Below are 18553 nucleotides of genomic sequence, written 5' to 3'. Positions count from 1 at the left end.
ATTACCAAGAGTTTAGGTAAACAGTTTTTTACCAGCATCTTAAAATCTGTTTTCTTTGCACCTAGTTCCTCACCTGCAGGACCCAATTACTCAAATTGCCCAGAAGGTCCAGGAAATCTTTTTCAAACACTACTTTTATATCTTTTCTAAGAGAGGTCCATGGGAAGGTGAGGGTGTAAGTCCTATCCCTAGAGAGGGAGTGAGGTATCCATGCTCTTGCCTGTGGTTCTCCAGAAGGAGGGAGAGAATGCATTTCTATTATATTTGTCTCTTTGAGGTCAGAAGTGCTCTCCTGTAACTCATGAAAATCAGGTAATATTTGCATCTCTGGATCCCAGCAAAGTAATTCACAATGGGTACAGCCACACAGAGCGGATGGAATGGGAAAACCTGTGTGCAAATCTCAGTTCCACTCCTAGCAAACAGGCAATCCCAGGCAAGTTACCTCCCCAGTGAGGCTCAGTTTACCCAGCTATAAAAGAGGAGCAGTATTATCCATCCAGGTTATGTGGGATGGTGTATGTGAAGCACCTGATATTCTTCCAGACAAGATAGAGACATATGGGGGGCACAATGGAAAAATGTGATGGATTGGTACCTCAACAACTAAAATGATTTCCTATGACTTCCCAAAGGGCTCTGTCCTTGGCCCTGTCCTGCTCAATTTGTCAAATGGTGATTTAGTGAAAGCTATAGAAAACATTTTTAAATGTTTTCGTTTATGGGTGTTACAAAATTAGGAGTCATGACCACCAAATGCAAACAAACAAAAAGCCAAAGTAAAAAAATGCTCAAAATGTCAATTCTAACAAAATGAACTTTAAAAGTGACCAAAGCAGGACAACTTAAGTTCAACATATAAATCACAAGAGTCCAGGTTGCCTACATAGCAGCATGTGTTTAAAAAAAAAAAAAAAGGAGGAAGAGAGGAGACTAAGGAAGGAGAAATCGCAGTGGGGAGGAGAGGCTACATTTCTCTGATGAAGTGCTGGAAAAATCAGATGTACTTGCAGGTAGTACCAAGAGAAGTATAGTACCTAAAGCAAGGGAGGTGATCGTTCTCTATTCCTGTGGAGCAAAATGATCAATTCTGAATGCCTCTCTGAAAAGGAACGCAGAGAAACAGAGGTGCATTCAGTATAGTGGCCAGAGAGAAAAATTTCTAGACCGTGTCCTATAAAGAACTCAGAATGTTCAACTTGGAGAAAAGAAGACTTAGAGGGACCCTCATAGCTGTTTCAGATATGGGAAAGGCCACAAGGGGTTAAGACAGTGAGACCAACTCTATATTTCCACAGACAGAACCAGGACTAGGTTCTGGACTAGGTGCTCACAACAGGTGCACCCAACTGCCCGAGTGATCAAGTGATCCTCCCGCTGGTGATTCTCAGAGGCCGCGTGGCTCTTTGGGGGAGTTTTATCATCAAGGGTTCAAGGACCAGATGGAAGACTGGCTGGAGGAACTCAAATTTTCCTTCTACCCTTAGAAATCCATGGCCATCATTGACCCCAGTGTCGCTCACAGTTTCCCCTGAGGAAACATCTTTGGGAGATAGGTCCAAAGGTAAAGGCTTTTAGAATATAATGTTTTTATTTTTTATTTTAAAAAATCACAGGGCACCTGGGTGGCTCAGGTAGTGATCTCCAGGTCCTGGGATCAAGCCAGCTCAGCAGGGAGTCTGCTTCTCCCTCTCCCCCTGCCTCTCCCCCTGCTCATGCTCTCTCTCTCTCAAATGAATAAATAAAATATTGGAAAAAATATTTTAAAAAATCTGGGTTTTGGGGCAAGCACTGACTTTAATCAGTGGCACAAGAATATGAGATGGGGACTGGATTTGGAGACACCAATTTGGGTCAAATTCCAGCTCTGACACTTACCAGCTATTTGCCTTTAGGCAAATTACTTGACTTCTCTGAGCTTCACTTTCTTCATCTGGCAGTATTAATAATACTTACTTCAAGGGTTGTTGGGAGGATTAAATGAGATACCATATCGCATTGATAAGATGGGTATTTTTTCACATTTCGCAAATCAAGATGCCTTTTACCGTTGGTAAAATTTAATTAGGAGTGTTATTTTTTTCTTTCATAGTGGCACATAAAGTAATACAGGTCTTACAAAAATCAATGGCAACTTATATTCAAAGGAATATGATAACATATATTAAATACTTAGCATAATGACTGGCACACAAGGAGTGCTCAATGTCATGTTAATTCCCTTCTTCTTTTGCTAGACAACAGCTTCATAACCTCTCAAGAAACAGGGAGGTCCTCAAGAATTAATAATTGGAACTGGTCTACAGATTCTCACAATGGAAAATTAATGAGAAGGTTCTACATCCTATGGAGCATTATTTCTATTCTACACACACACACACATTCTCTCTCTATGCTTTATACAAATAGTTACATATTTGTATAAAGATATATATTCTTTATCATCCCATTTCCTGTGGTCATGTGAACTTTCTATAATTTTTTTTTAATATTTTATTTATTTATTTGACAGAGAGAGAGAGACAGTGAGAGAGGGAACACAAGCAGGGGGAGCGGGAGAGGGAGAAGCAGGCTTCCCGCCGAGCAGGGAACCCGATGCGGGGCTCGATCCCAGGACCCCGGGATCATGACCTGAGCCGAAGGCAGGCGCTTAACGACTGAGCCACCCAGGCGCCCCAACTTTCTATAATTTTCCAACTTTGCTTACTGAGTCTATTTTGGTTCCAACATTTATTGAGCACAAGGCTAAATGTTTTGCTTACTTTATCTTAGGAAAGAGAACAACCCTGCCATCACCAGCAGTCTACCACCATCTTCCAAACCAATCACCTACCACAGAATGTCTTCGTCAACTTTAATATCCTTCGGATCTGCCTTCTTTCCTCTTCTGGTGCTCAATTCAAGATGCTTTACTTTGTCCCAAGAATCATTTAATAAACCCTATGCTCCAATGATATGTCAGTAAGGGAAATTTTTTCATGACCTGGCTGGCCCTGCACCTAATCACCAGAGAGGTTTTTGTAGTCAGATACTGTGGTGGTAAGTGTGGATTTTTCCTACGGACATATCTTGTCTTTTATAAAATGTCATCAAGCATGTTTGTCTCAATGTTATTTTGTGTTATTGAGTTACCCAGGTTAATTACGTATACACAAAATCCAATTCTTTATAGCTGCCCTACATTTAAATATTAATGGTATGCATTATTTTTTTATTTTTTATTGTTATGTTAATCACCATTCACTACATCATTAGTTTGGTACACATTATTTTACCTTATATTAATATTAGAAATTCACTTGCTAGCTCTTCCTCTCTCTCTCCCTAAACTAACTTCTGGACAGTTGATTGCTGCTTCGTACTCCCAGCAGCAGATGTTCAGTGGCAAAGTTGAGTTTTATTTCTGTTGGTATGGCTAGTCGGCCAATTAGTTGACATTTATTGAGGGATCACTATATACCCATCACTGTGCTGGATTCTGGGACTATAACTAGAAAGATAAATGCTAGACCTTCAAGGCATTCGTCTTCTAGGCCAGACATGGAACAGAAGCCATACCGAGCAGAAGCTCTCTTAAGTGACCGACACTTAACTGATTAATCTGTGGCCTCCCTTCTCCCTGTAAATGTAAAGACATAAGGCCCATGATGCAGGGTGATCATAGCCAGTGGGAGGCTCCTCTAGGATGCCTGCACTCTGCTATTCCCACAGTGGAGTTGTCTGCTCACCGGAAGTCAGAGTGTTTGTTCCCCAAATTCACTGTTTGTTCCCCAAAACAATAATCATTGTTATTACACAATTTAATTAAGCTTACTTAAAGTAAGGAAGGTGAATAAAGAAGAGAGAAGTTGTGTCTACAAAGATCTAAGGTGAGTGTTTGGGAAAGGCACATTAAGGTGAGTTACTAAAAACACATGCTATTGATATATGTGTAGGAGAGCCACCTGTAAAACATCATAAAAAATCTGGAAAAATCCAATTGCCTCACAGAATGTCTTTAAGATCTTGCTCCATTTTAAAGAAACAAAGACAAAATGATTGCAAAACCTCGGAGGTGTGGCTTATATGAGAAATAGGACGCAGAGCTCTAATGGGAGGCTTGAAACTCAAAAGACAAGCAAGGCCTTGGCCTTACATCAAAAACTTGAGGTATGTTTTAAGTTGAAATAAAAGCTTAAGGAATGATTCCATCGTTTTGTATGATTCCTGCTTTAGCTAACTTGTTCAACTAAATCACCAACTATTAATTGCATAGGGTATAAGGATTTCTACTGTTAACATAAAGTATGTTAAAAGCTACTATACAGGGTACTAAGGCAGACAAAATGACTCCTTTCAGGGGAAGAGAGGGCTTAAGACAGGCTCCATGGAGGAGGTGAGTCCTGAATTGTTTGCCAAAGGGTAGAGTAGGAGTTTCGAGAGAATTAAGAAAAGGCCAGTCACTCCCCAGGGAAGGGATCAGTATAGTCACATAAGTCAGTTTTCTAGACTTTGTCAATCAACCCAGAGGCAAGAAAATGCAGGTCTGACTCTATTCAGCCATTACTATGTGTCCTTAAGCAAGTTGTCTGTGCCTCAGTGTCCTCTTCTAGAAAATGAAGACAACTGCCATCTACACCTCAAAGGGCTGTTGTGAAAATTACAGGAGATGACCTTTAAATGATCATGCATTGATAAAAACATGTCAAAATTATCTTAAGTCTTTCTGGGAGCAAGGGGGTAGGATGGACGGTCTGTGGATGATCCTGGAGATGAAGTGTAGCATGCCTCTTTTAAAATCTCCTGCCATGAACATAAAACGTAGAAAGTTCAAGAGAAGGGAAGGTGTGATATAAGCTCCCAGGTGCCAGGAGCCATGTCTGCCCTTGAGACCAACAAGCCAAATGGGAAACCAGTGCTCAGTATCAAACGTCGCGGCTCACCCACCACTTCCAATGAGTTCATTTTGTCCTCTCAACAAACCCATAAAATAAATATCACTACTATCTCCATCTTACAGATGAAGGAACTGGGTCTCATAGAAGTCAAGCTTATCACTCAAGGTTGGACAGAGAATGGGGGCTAGAACTCTGGTCAACTAATTCCAAACTCTGTGAGCTTCCCAACACCCCTGGCTGCCTTTCTCATGGGTCATTTAGTTCACAAATCCTGAGCTGCAATGTCTTGCGTTTGTTCATTTGTTAAAACTTTTCATAGGACAGGATGCTGCCACTAATAGCTGAAATGAGGGTTGGAGATTATCAGGGATTTCAATTATCCTGCCTATCTCTGACCTCCATTACCAAGGATAATCTGAAGCTAGCTTTAGCAATTTTCTGAAACTTTCATTAATTTTAAATAAATTTATACAATGTCATTCCCCCCCATCCAAATTAAAATGTCCTTGTCTTTTCAGTTTCTCATTATATCCCTTGCATGTCTTAGAGACAGTCTGTTGTTTTTCTCTAGATCCTTTGTATTTCTGCTTTGTTTTCTTTGAAATGAAAGGACCCAATGCCGAATTCTGATTTTAAGGTGAAGTCGTAACATCAATGTATATCATTAAAATGTTTTATTGTAATTACAGAAATAGTCAATGCCAAATTATGTGCACTATATTATTTTCTGCATCATTCTTTATCCCATTCTCAAAGTTAATACAGCCTATTATATCTCATTCATTCTTCTGCCTGCCTCGGCACAGCAAGCAGATGTCTCCATTGAGCAATCCACAATGAATCCGAGATCTTTTTCCTGAGCACTTACAAGTAGAGTAATTCAGAGCCCATCAGTGAGTATGAGCTGTTTCAATTGTTCCTTCCAGTGTACATTAGCTTGCACTTGTCTACATAAAATTTCAAAGAATCATAGATATTACAGATGGAAAAGACCAGTTAGTTTAGCGGGCCTGCCCACCCTGCCAGCAAAAGCAAGCATGGAAGTAATTCTATCAGTTCATGATATTTTAATATGTTTATTAATAATAATTACAATTACTGTTTATATTACATGGTTTCTTTCATCCTTAAATCAGCTAAAAGCCTTTTGTTTTTAAAGCAACCTTTCTTTTCCAAAAAGGAAGCAGAGCTCAGACATCAATGTTACCATATGCAAAGCCAGTCCAATGAAACCCAGAATTCAATTCAGTTTAGTTCAGTGAACATCTCTGAGCACCAACTACTTGTAGGAAAGGGGCCATGTTGGGTGTTTAGAGGGATCCACAGGTGAACTGAACCTAAAGCCCCGCCTTCTTGTTCACCACCTATTAAGGGATTTGTGATAGTGAACATGTATAGCTATTATGATCATGCCAAGAAAAGAACTAGTTAACACGGACACCATGGGGATGGAGAGATTCCTCAGGCTCTAGGAATTGAGAAAGACTTTGTGAGGAAAGTGACATTTGAGCCAGGCGTTGAAGGGAGGTTGAGCATAATGTCCATCAACACAGTTTGGAAAAAAGGGGACGTAAGCAAAGAACCAAACCAAAACAAGGGATCTTGGCTAGATTTCTACTTAACACCGCAAAGATGAGTTTGTGCGTTATCATTCAAGTGGACAAAATCTGTGAGCAGATGTCTACAGGCCTCCTGAAACAGGATGAGTAACCTCTCATGGAAACTCAGTTTAATTCACAACTTAAATAACAATCGAACACATAGATACCAATCATGAATATACTTACGAAGACAAGGCGGAATGTTTTAAATTGGGACTGTCTCAAAACAAAGCAATTTTTTTTTTCAGAAGACCTGGTATTGTATGTAAGAAAAACTGGGAACCCCCAGTCACAGACTAAAATCTCCAATCCAGATTTTAAATGGATAAATGACCCACTTGCCAGTACCTTAGTACTACTTAACACCACGCAGTACAACCAAAAGCTGATGCTGGTGTACCATTGGGCCACTTGAAGGACTTGTAGGTTCTTGTTGGATTGCTGGGCAATTATAGATCCTCAACCTAGAATGCATAGAAAACAGGATTCCATTTTGTGGCTCCTTCAATACAGACACATGTAAGTGCAGGCCAGGAAAATGCAAATATATGCTTATGATTAATAAGGGTAGATATTTCTCCACATTTGGTCAAAGAACCCAATCTTTGAAAATACTATTAACTGTCTATCTATTACCACAATAACTAGCTACTTCATAACCCCCTTAATAAAACCATTGGTATGAAGAAGAAGGAAACTACAGAAGGCTTCTTGTTCTTCTGTGTTTGTCTCCTCAAAGACCATTGCAAATGTTGTCTCCTGCATGAAGCTTTCCCCAGTGCCTTCTACCACCATTCCCTTTGCCAGCAAATTAACTGTTCTCTCTCTTGACTACCCCAGTTCTTTGCTCCATTGCTCTGAGCTTTATTAGTTGTGTGAACATCTATCTCTTTCCACCAGAAGGAAAGAACCTTAAAGGTAGGAATTCAGCCTTACTTGCCTTGCATTCCCACAATGCCAAGTTCATTTTTCATTGCCTGACACAGAGTAGACATTCAACATGTCTTGTTAAATCATTTCATCAGGTCTAAGAGCCCCTATTTTTTATGTATTGTAATTATTAAAATTTTTTTCTTTGTACCCTTTCCAAAATTTGCCCTTGTCTGTCTAGTCATGGCATTCAGATTCAGATGCAGCATGAGCACACGTGTGCCTACCGCTATCTGTCGTTCAGTCAGCGTGGACCTGTGGTAGTGAACTACAAAAGCACTGTCCAGCACAAGACCCGGATCTTGATACAGTCACATTCTCATTCATCCACTACGTGACTTGGGAAAACTTTGGAGTGAGCCGGACCTAAGTTCCCACAGGCTTACACACAACTTCTGATTGTCACTTACTAGTTGTATGGCTTTGGGCAAGTTAAACTCTCTAGACCTCAGTTTCCTTAACTATGAGATGAAAACATAAGTAGCACATAGCTTGGTTTAAATAAGACAACACCTGAAAGGGTTCAACTCAGTGTTCTGCACTTAGCACATACTCAAGTAAGTACTAACATTGTAGCCTTGTTCATAAAGTGGAAATAATAATACAAGTCCTGCAGGATTCTTACATGAAATACATGATATAGCAAGCAAAATTTTACCCCACACATTGTTCAGTCAATGTTTCCTTCCTTCCTGTGTGCTAGAATAATTGCTACAATTGACTGAGCACCTCTTACGTCCTAGGTAATGTGTACCAGTCACTTTAAATATATTATGCCATCTAATTTAATTCTTATAATAAGCTATTGAAATAATAATCATTATCCCTATTTTACAGATGAGTAAATTGAGTTTCAGAGAGAATAAATAACCAGCCCAAGGTCACATCACTAGTTCATGACAGACTGTTCCAGAAGCTAAACAGGGATCAAGAACAGAATAGGAAGCAGAGAAAGAAAATACAGGCGGGAAGAATAAGCAGAGACTCCCTAAGAAGCTTAGTATTCCTATTTATCCCCATCCTGGTCCCCAGTTTGGGGATTATGCTTGCTTTTTAAACCAGCCTCCGGGGACCTGAGAAAATATACTCTCACTTTCACTATTCATACACTCCTGCTTTTTCATAAATGCATGAAATGATGTCACTCATCTAAGAACTAAATCTAACACATTTCCCTCTCCTAATTTCTTTGCTGGTTATAAATTTGCTATTTGTTCCCACAGTCTTCATATCTCCGTTATATAAGTGTCAAACATGAAACATTTTAATTTTTAATAATCTGGTTATCCTTAATTTCTTATATTTCCATAATGGACTTATATTAGATATGTCAAATACATTTGTTGCCACCTACATGAAAGGGAAGATGCCCTTCCATAGTTCCTACTAAAAGGCAACCCAGTTTTATACCAAGTAACAACCCCTCCACCACCGCCCACAACCCCCTGGGCTCGAGGTGTATGTCTGACCCTTGGGCAAGGCTGGTTAGGGACCTAGAAGAATGGCAATGAAAAGAGGAGTTGGGTTATTGGATTCTTTCTTGGGTATCTGAATTAGGAAAATCTGAGAGAATGAAGGAATTATCAGGGGAAATTACAAATGAAAGGATGTAAGGAAAGAAGACATGAAGAGGAAACAAAGGGAGGAGGGTGGAGAGGGTAGGGTTCTGGACATGGCAGTCTTGGCAAGTCAAAGAAGCAGCACCAGGTGTAAGCAAAAGCTCTGAGATTGAGAGAGGTTACTCAGAGCCCAGCTAGAAGACCAAACCAGCACGTAGCCAAAGGAGCCCAAGTAAAGCAACACACAGTGAGAGAACAAGTTTGATATAGCAGAAGAGGTTGCTCCTAGAGCTACCTCGGGACCTGAAAGACTTCCAGTTCTAATTTCAGGTTCCATCTGTGAGCATCCTCACAGTGAATGCCGCTTTCCTGGAGGAAACCACAGTGAGTCAGTTCTTTGCAACCAGAAGGCCTTTTCTAGAGGGGTCAGCACTTAAAACCTTTTTTAGAAAATGAAGATTCAATTGTATTGTCCCCTTCTTTGTTTCAGGTGGGTCACAGCTGCAGACTCCTGAAGACAGGCATTCACCATCCTACCCTCTGATAGTCCAGACTCTCTCAAAGATGTCTTTATTTTCCCTGTTTCTGAGGTAGAAGAAACTTCTCTTATTCAGCCACTACCTAAATATCAACGCAAACTTCACCACTCATTTATCACCCATGATCCTCTGACATAAAAAATACACTCTTAGATACAGGAACCACAAGGCCCAAGAATGAGAAAGAGGACTTAGAAGTTTTAGGGGAGAAAATCTGAGCATACGAGAAGGAAAGACTCAGGGATATTCAAAATACTTTGTATGTAGGATTTACTCTTTGCCAAGGGGGAGAAGGGGGAATATCTTAACAGAAGAAATTTCCTTTTTTAACGTGGGACATAAGGTTGTGTAATTTGAGATTTTTACCTGTCATTCTTTTTGTATTTAGTTAAATTTCTTAATAAGCTACATTTCATTGTGAGCTGTTTATTCACTTGACAGCAATTATTAACCACCTGCTCTGTTTCACCCTGTGCTAGGCCGTGGGGGTACAAAAACTAAAGACGGTCCCAAACCTTGAAGGAGCTACAGCCCAGAGCAGGAGGCAGCCAATTGCAGCACCGTGTGGTAAGGGCCACATAAGCATTCACCCAGCCCAGGAGGTGGAGGAACAGAGATAGGGTCTAAGAAGCTTCCCAGAAGAAATACCCAGGATAAGTCTTGAAGGAGCAGCAGGAGATGGCTTGGAAAAGATGAGACAGAAGGATGTCCAAGCAAAGGTAGAAGCCCGGGCATTAGCACAGATGCTAAAACCCTGCATTCTTTAGACTATGGTTGACTTAGGGGCGCCTGGGAGGCTCAGTCGGTTAAGCGTCTGCCTTCAGCTCAGGTCATGATCCCAGGGTCCTGGGATCGAGCCCCGCATCGGGCTCCCTGCTCTGCGGGAAGCCTGCTTCTCCCTCTCCCTCTGCCTGCCGCTCTGCCTACTTGTGATCCCTCTGTGTGTGTGTGTGTGTGTGTGTGTGTCAAATAAAGAAATAAAAATAAAATCTTTAAAAAAAGACTATGGTTGACTTTAACACCCCAGTATATCATGGACTTCTATACAATAAACTACCAATCCAGGCATCTTTAGAAAAGGCAAGTATGCCCTTGACCCACATTCAAAAAGTTCCTTATTCACACACCTTAAGCAAAATTTTTCTCCTCAACCATACACTAACTACACAAGCCCCAATGATAACAGAAAGTCCAGTGTATCTAGTATTAGACAAGATAAAGCGACCTCAAGGTTCCCAAGTTTCTCCTCCGAGCAAATGATGGCTTGGCTTCTTTCAGCTGCCATTACTGTTAATTTTGAGTTTGTGTATTTATTTTTCAAGGAAAAGAATGATTATGGTTTTCATGGAAATTACTAAAGTTCTCAAAGCTTTTTTTTTCCTGAGAATTTTTTTATTATGTTAATCCCCATACATTACATCATTAGTTTTAGATGAAGTGTTCCATGATTCATTGTTTGCGCATAACACCCAGTGCTCCATGCAGAACGTGCCCTCTTTAATACCCATCACCAGGCTAACCCATTCTCCCACCCCCATCCCCTCTAGAACCCTCAGTTTGTTTTTCAGAGTCCATTGTCTCTCCTGGTTTGTCTCCCTCTCCGATTCCCCCCCTTCATTCTTCCCCTCCTGCTATCTTCTTTTTTTTTTTCTTAACATATATTGCATTATTTGTTTCAGAGGTACAGATCTGTGATTCAACAGTCTTGCACAATTCGCAGTGCTATGGTGAGCACTGTGAATTGTCCAAAGCTTTTGATTAGAGGCATTTTGAATCTTTAAGTGAATAACATAAAAATACTTTTTTAAAAAGTTTTTTATTTTAATTCTAGTATAGTTAACACACAACATAAAAATACTTTTGATAATTACTTAGATCATTAAAAGTTAGATTAGCAACAATATATAGCATATATAGAACATGATTTCCTTTTCCTGTAAGTTTGGCACTCACCAATAATCACATTTCACATATTTCTATAGAATATATTCTTATGTTCAAAAAAACTTGCTGGTATATCATTTCACAAACCTGTTCATGTTTTCCCATCTATAAAGTCAATATATTGCTCTTGTGTAGTTACTTCTTAGGATTTTATGAAGTTAAGCAAGATATCCAATGACAGGAATTTTAAGCAACCAAGAATAAAGGAATAGTATAAGTCAAAAAATTATTATATATGGTCTTCCAAATTCCCTCCTCCAGTTATAAAGTAATTATATCTTACATACTTTTTTTTTTGCAGACAGAAATAAGACCAATTCAAAGAAAGTCAGTGGTTTGCTAATCTCAAAGCAGCCTTCAATTTGTCTCCCTTGCTATAAGCCAGATGATATTAGTAAAACATGGTAGAAGATCTTACTCTGGATTCTGAAAATTACATTAAGAGCTACCACGTGCAATTTTAAAATGGTATCTTTTCAAAGATTTAACCAGTTTCAAGTGAATAGTGCTTGGAATTACTCATACAAAACATGCTTAATAAAAACATCATTCACTCTCCAACCTGTCTGTCTCACTCCTGGCCACGTTTCAGAAGCAGTTTATCACTCACATCCTGAAGGTATATTACATATATATATATCACACATCATATCAGCAAGTCTTCGGCAATATCCTTCAGGAGTTGCATATCATAAAGATCGTCATAGCCCTGTCATCCCCCAAAGCATAGTGTTTAACACATAGCATGTATCATCAGCACTACAGTTGCTTAAACTGGTCCCTTGCACCCTCAAAACAATATGTAAGCCCACAGTACAAAAAGGAATAGCACAATTTCTATGAGAAAGCAGTAAGAGCAGTGAAGCTAAGAGATGTACCCAGGGCCCATCCATTTTGAATTCATACTTATTATACATGAAGATGTGCATTCAAAACAGCCTATTCTTTTGAAAATGGTTCTTTAGTCCCCTTGCACATGTGCCTGCATGCTGACTGGCCAATTCTCTTCAAATCCATAAATTAAAACCCCACTTTTGCCTATTGTGCTTTTCACTTCAAAATGTCAACATAGTTGGGATATATAGGAATGAATGCCATTATATCCACAAAACTCACAACATCTCCCCTTTGGGAACCACAGTTCTCAAATTGGGCTTTGTATAAGGGGATCAAAAGACCAGATCCATGGAACATTCTATTCACAGAATTAGAGAAAGACAGAATAACAGGAAGGAAACAGAAGTGAGGTAGCCCAGCCCCTCATTCTTACAGGGGTACAGAGGAGCAGAATGGGGAGTCCTAGGTCACAGAATGGCAAAACCAAAACCAGAAGCTGGTCCAATGCACTTGTATAAAACACGTAATGATTCAATTAGAATTGGGGACTCTTCTTTTTAAATCAACATTCTAAATCTGAAGTCTTTAAAGAAAGGAAGTAAATTTGGCTGGAATATCAATGGTGACTGCCTCACTTCTTTGCTTCTCATCTCTTGAAGAGATTGGCCTAACAGGGAGATTTAATCAGCAAGCCATCCTGCCCCTTATTTTCTTGTGAGTCCTTGGGTGAGTCACATAACCTTACTCAAATATAACAGAAGGATAACGGTATTACTTAATTCACAGGGCTATTATAAGAGAGGACTGAGCAGATATTTTAAAGTGCATTAAAATGTCAAGGCTTAAAAGAAATGGAGAAGATTTCCATTTTACATCTTATATTTATGTCTCTTGGGACACACACACACACACACACACACAAATTCCCTTCACTAGAGCTGCAGGCAAAAGCAGTATTTGTAATAAAGAAGTCTGGAGAATGTCCCACATGTTGTGTTGGTTTTAACCTTCGGCAGGACTAGGGGCTCTCACACTCTTATTCACACGCAGAACCCACATCATGCACCTTTTAAAATGTGATCAATCTTCATTTTTACTCCCCTAGAGTTAGGGATGACCTGATCACCGCTGTCTAGCTCCCCAGTTCTGTTAAATTTCTTCCTCAACCAGATCCTTGTTTTATCCACATCTTAGCTCCCCACTTGGCTCACTCCTCTCTTTAGATTACTCTTCGGAAGCTGGAGCCGACTCAGATTACCTCCCCCAGAGGCAGCGCCCCAGTGAGTAACACATTGCGGGGCGGGCAGAGTGTGTCGGAAGTGATCAAATACTTGCAAATGAAGTCATACGGCTCACAGGAGAAGGCAGTGGCCACAGGTGCCAAATGCAGATGACGATGGCAAGCTCTGGGTAGGGCTGTCGCTACAACGTAGGCCAGCTGGTACTTCACTGCGTAACAACGTTGGGTGCATAGAAATGACTCGTATTTTGCTCATCACACGACTTGTGTAGGTTCCCAAAGTATAGGCACCCAACCAATGATTTATGTGTGGGTGGGCATGTCTGTCTTCCTTTTAAACTACTAAATTAGTCTAAAAAAAAAAGATAGATTGACACCACTGAAGACAACCCTCCTCTGAGTACTAGAGAAACACACAATGTAGAAAATGGTGATACAAGCGTGAACACAGTCTGCTTGCATGGAAACGACAGGCATTTCCACCATACGTTCTTTCCACCCAAGACCAAAATGGGGATGGCGGATGCTCCTACTTTGGGAGATCAAACCGGTAAGATTTTAACAACCCAACCAAGATGGGACTATGGTAAGATGAAGAGGCTGTAAAATTTTGTTTCCTTTATAAACATGTGCCCTTGTTAGGAGGAATTGGAAAAAGCCATTTCATTACACTATTGTCTTTGGAATTTCAAGATGACTGTGATAACGGTGGAGTTTCCTGCAGCTGAGTGTTTCATATCAACTGGGGAAACTAAGGAGTAAGTGAAATGAGACAAGAGCCTCACTAACCACATGTCTTTTGCAACGCCCAGTAGAGTTTCACAGTGTGCAGAGGCTAGAGCTGATGTGAACCACGGAGATGACTGCTCCAGGGACCAACTCACAAGGAGTGGGGAGTTAGTTAAGAGTACAAGCGTTAATAGATACTACTTGTGTCTCTGTTGCATTGTGTGAAGAAGGGGGGTGCTTTTTACTGTCTTTGGAAACACTGGGCCGCTCTAGGAATAGGAATGCCTCCACTGGAATGGGAGTTGGCTGGGGGGAGAACTCAGGCAAGGGAAAAGGACAGCTAGCTTATGTCCAGTTACAAATTTAGGGCAATTACTTGTACAACTTTATGCTCTGACCTATTATAGTGTCTGCATGCTGTTCAGTATAAGTTATCGTTATCATAATTGCCAATTTAACCATGTGGTTAATGTTGATTACACCACCAAGACTACACGCTCCCTGAGAGCAAGGGCGCGTCTGCCTTAGTTTTTCCTGTGTCCTCAGCGCCCAGCACGGTGCCTGGTGCCTAGTTAATGCCCCCGCAGTATTACTTGAATCAACAAGTGAACACAGGAATGAATTCACGCGCACTCACGCTGTGACGCGCGGTGGCCCTGTTTGCTCCACGTGCCATGAGCAGGGCTGAATGTACTGCTATCGTCCGGCACAGCAAGCAGGTTCCAAAAGCTGCCTGTCCTTCTGGCAGGCCCAAGTGCTGGGCTGTACAAGATCAAGTGTGGCGGCCAGGTAAGGTTGCTGGCGTGACAGCCCTCAGGGCACTCCGAACCCCAGGGTGTGGTCCAGATGCTTCACTGAGCCCCTCAGGTCACTGCTGATCTTTCCAGGGCTTCAGTGTCCTCATTTAGAACTTGATGAATAACCTTTCTTGTCCCTTGCAGTTCTGAAATTCTAACATTTTAGGAAGATATCCGGAACCTGAAATCTTGCCAAAGACAAACCATGGTAAGATCTGCCTAAAAGTAGGGGAAAAAATTAAGTTTTAAAATACGAAGTTCAGTTCTATTCCCACAAAACATTATATGTGTGTGTGTGTGGAGGGTGATTCTTGCCAGATCCAGGCCAATTAGTATCTTTCCTTCATCCTTTCTCACACCCAGAAGTCAGGTTCTCCAGGCCTCGAAGGGAAGAACATAAATATTCTCCACCAGGGCTGGCCCCTTGCTTCAATCTCTAGCTTCACAGGGAGTCAGTATGATAAACATTTGCAGGTAGAATGGAAGGAGACACAGCCTCCTAGACTTTTGCAGATTTTTTTGGACACCTAGCAGAGTCACAGAAAGCCTCGAATTAGGTAAGAAAGCGAAATTCCCCCAGAGAATTCAAAGAGAGCTACAACTGAAAGCCTTGAAGCAATCGCCGTGTAAGAAGAGAAGAAAGGAAATCCACAGTTCAAGAAAATAAGCAGACATTTTTTTTCTTTAAAAAAAATTTAAAGATGAGTATTAAGCACTGATTTTAGCCTTCTATTCCCACCTCTCAAGATGTCACTTTAAAAAGCAAAAGGTTTTATCCACAAAACCGCCAGTGAGTAAACAGCCTTCACATTCTTACCCTCACACACACAGTAAGATATTTACTCTCTGATAAACAGCAATTGTAAATAAATCTCATTTAATCTCTAAAAGCCACAATAAAAATCTTTAACCTCCGAGGTAGAGTTTACAGATGTGTCTAGAAGCCCTGCCAGCACCAGGAAACACAAGGTCTTGAATAAACTACTATAACAGGAGGCACATTTTCTCTCTCAAGCATCTTACATTGACCTTCTTTTAAACAAAATATGTACAAGGGAGGAGGAAAGGGGAAAACCCAACCCCTCCCACCCCATTCTCTGTACAAATCGGCCAATAAATCTAACAAAAAGACACAAGAGAAAAGGACAGAAGCCAACAGGTGGAAAAAGGCTTTTTGTTTCCTTAGAAATGCTCAGACACTTGATCTGTGTTCCCCGGTTTTGGGTTGTTTTTTTTTTTTTTTTGTCTCAGGGTGTCTTTAATGATGGTTTGATGATGATGATGATGATGACCAAGAATAATGATAACACTTCTACTTGGTGATTCCACAGTGTTTCTAGCTTCAAGATTTCTCCATGCCTTTTAGACCTGACGATCTGTTCTGTTTCACCAAATCCCAGGCAGAGACATGCAGCATCCCCTCTCAGCTCTTTGGATTGTACAGACAGGGAAACTGAGGCACCCCCCTCCCAACCCCTCTCCCACAGCTCCTTTACAGTATCTACCACCAGAGAAATCCCTGAGACTGGAAAAGTTTCTGGATTGTCTTGCGGCAGAGTTCTCTTGCTCTCCCACCTCGCCTGCCTTGCTGCTCTGCCTCGGGAGTCTGGGCTCGGGTGATAAGGACTGGGGTTCCTCCCCTTCACGAGGCGCGCCAGGGCAGTGTGGGCGAAGTCCACACACACACACACACACACACACGCACACGCACACACATCCTCGCACACACGGAGCTCGATGCAGTCTCTGCAAGCACTCAGCAGAGCCCCAGCCGGCCCTTGCTCAGCCTGAGAACCACCGCTCCAAGCTTGCAAGGCCTCCTTGGGCTCCAGGCTGGGCTGCTCTGAACGAGGGCTCTGCCCTTCTCTCCCTCTTTCAGGCTTCCCTCTCTTTTCCTCTCTCCCTCTCTCTCTCTCTTTTTCCCCTCACACCTCCACCCTCAGACCCTCCTCCCAGCCCTCTCCATCCACCCCTTCTCCCCCACCAACCCAGAGGCACAGATCGTGTTACTGGGGTTCCCTAGAAAGAGGGGCCATCCCCAGCCCCGCGCGCCTTGCAAGACTTGCAGGGGCAAGGCGAGAGCTCCAACGGCAGGACCCCAGCGCTCCTCCTGAGCAGCGCAGGAATGAGACCCCCACTTCCAGGCACGGGCGAACGAGCCTGCCACAGAAGAAGGAATTGTTAGGGCTCTTACCTTTTTTATGAGGAGAAATTCTGGAGAATCATTTCAGAAACTGAGGGGGGAAAGTGAATGAAGACAAAAAAGACCCTTTTCCTGCAATCCCTGGCCTCCTGGTATCAAGACACTAGGACAACATCAAAGCAACTTAGGGGGAACACTTTAGGGGCCTATTGTCTGCTCTGGTCTGATCTGTTTTTCTTCTGACTCCCCCTCTTGCTGCGGTGACACTTGGTACGGCCCAGGCATTCATGCCAAGTAGCTTTCACACATGGAAGCTTGTCTCAAGCAATTGCTGACAAGCCACAAACAAGACATTCTCCCTCCCTTCTCGGTGCCCCCCCCACTCCTCCCCCTCCACCTTTTCCTCCTCCCCCCTTGTCTCCCCTCCTCCTTTCTTCTGAATGCAAACTAAAACTCTCCAGTGACAGGCAGGCTTGCAGGCTTGGCCTAGCTGCGCACGCAGACACACACACACACACACACACACGCGAGCACACTCTCTCTCTCTCTCTCTCCTCTCTCTCTCTCTCTCTGTCTCTCCTCTCTCTCTCTCTCTCTGTCTCTCCTCTCTCTCTCTCTCACGCAAGCAGCTCAGCTAGTTGCTGCACTGGTGGAGTTAAGAGACAGGAAAAAGCCTAGGCTGAGTTGGGGGCAGGGAGAGAAAGAGAGAGGGAGCGGGAGAGCGGGAGAGCCTCCCGTGTCCTGGTAAAATGGCAGAAGAGAGGTGAGCCCTTTGGAAAAACAGCAGTGGCCACACACGTGTGCACACAGACACACACTGGGAGGCAGCCTGAGCTCCAGGGAGAGTGAAATAAATGGCCACAAACGAAACAGCAAGGTCCCATCAGCTTGAGGTTGGGGGAGTGGGGAGAGAAGAGCGTAGGTGGACCCAGCCCGGGGGTTTCTGTTGAATGGTGAGGTGCCTTTCTTCTCTATAGTAGAGAAAAACTGGTTCCCGAAGGATCCAGTCTTGCTTCCCTGCATAATTGAACATAGACCTGAGCTACTAGTTAAAATAAAACCATGAAATGTGTAAATGTGCGAGTAAACTTTAACTGTGGGTTCAACTTGTACCCAGGATATTTTTAAAGTGGATTTTTTTTCTCCAGAAACCCTAGAGAGCAGTAGCAAAGAGAGTAGTAACAAGTAGTGTAAACTCTGGGAGCTGTGAAGTGTGATGTAAAGTTACTGATTGCCAGGCGGCTGGAATTTATGGAGGGTGGGCACTGTGAATCGCAGGGGGGAGGGTGGGTGAGCTGTTTTCTAGGAATGAGGGGGAATGAGGTAGGACAATGAATATGGCATGAAGCAAGCAGGA

The 18553-nt window shown here is 42.1% G+C and overlaps 1 protein-coding gene across 2 annotated transcripts in view; it reads right to left on the bottom strand.

The window, feature by feature from the left end:
* LOC135364118 (uncharacterized) overlaps nt 1-17501 on the bottom strand; it is a 67769-nt gene extending 50268 nt beyond the window's left edge. Inside the window, exon 1 of one of the 2 annotated variants that reach the window (XM_064588383.1) lies at nt 17248-17501. The gene's annotated coding sequence lies outside the window, so the exon portion shown is untranslated. The remainder of the gene's footprint in view (nt 1-17247) is intronic. The other variant, XM_064588379.1, reaches the window with a different exon arrangement.
* Nucleotides 17502-18553: the final 1052 nt, after the last annotated feature.

Source organism: Mirounga angustirostris, unplaced genomic scaffold, assembly GCF_029215605.1.
Source record: "Mirounga angustirostris isolate CCGP_5_RB_7025 unplaced genomic scaffold, mMirAng1.0.hap1 SCAF_4, whole genome shotgun sequence".
In the NCBI taxonomy this organism is placed as follows: domain Eukaryota; kingdom Metazoa; phylum Chordata; class Mammalia; order Carnivora; family Phocidae; genus Mirounga; species Mirounga angustirostris.
This window is presented reverse-complemented; position numbering and strand designations above follow the sequence as displayed.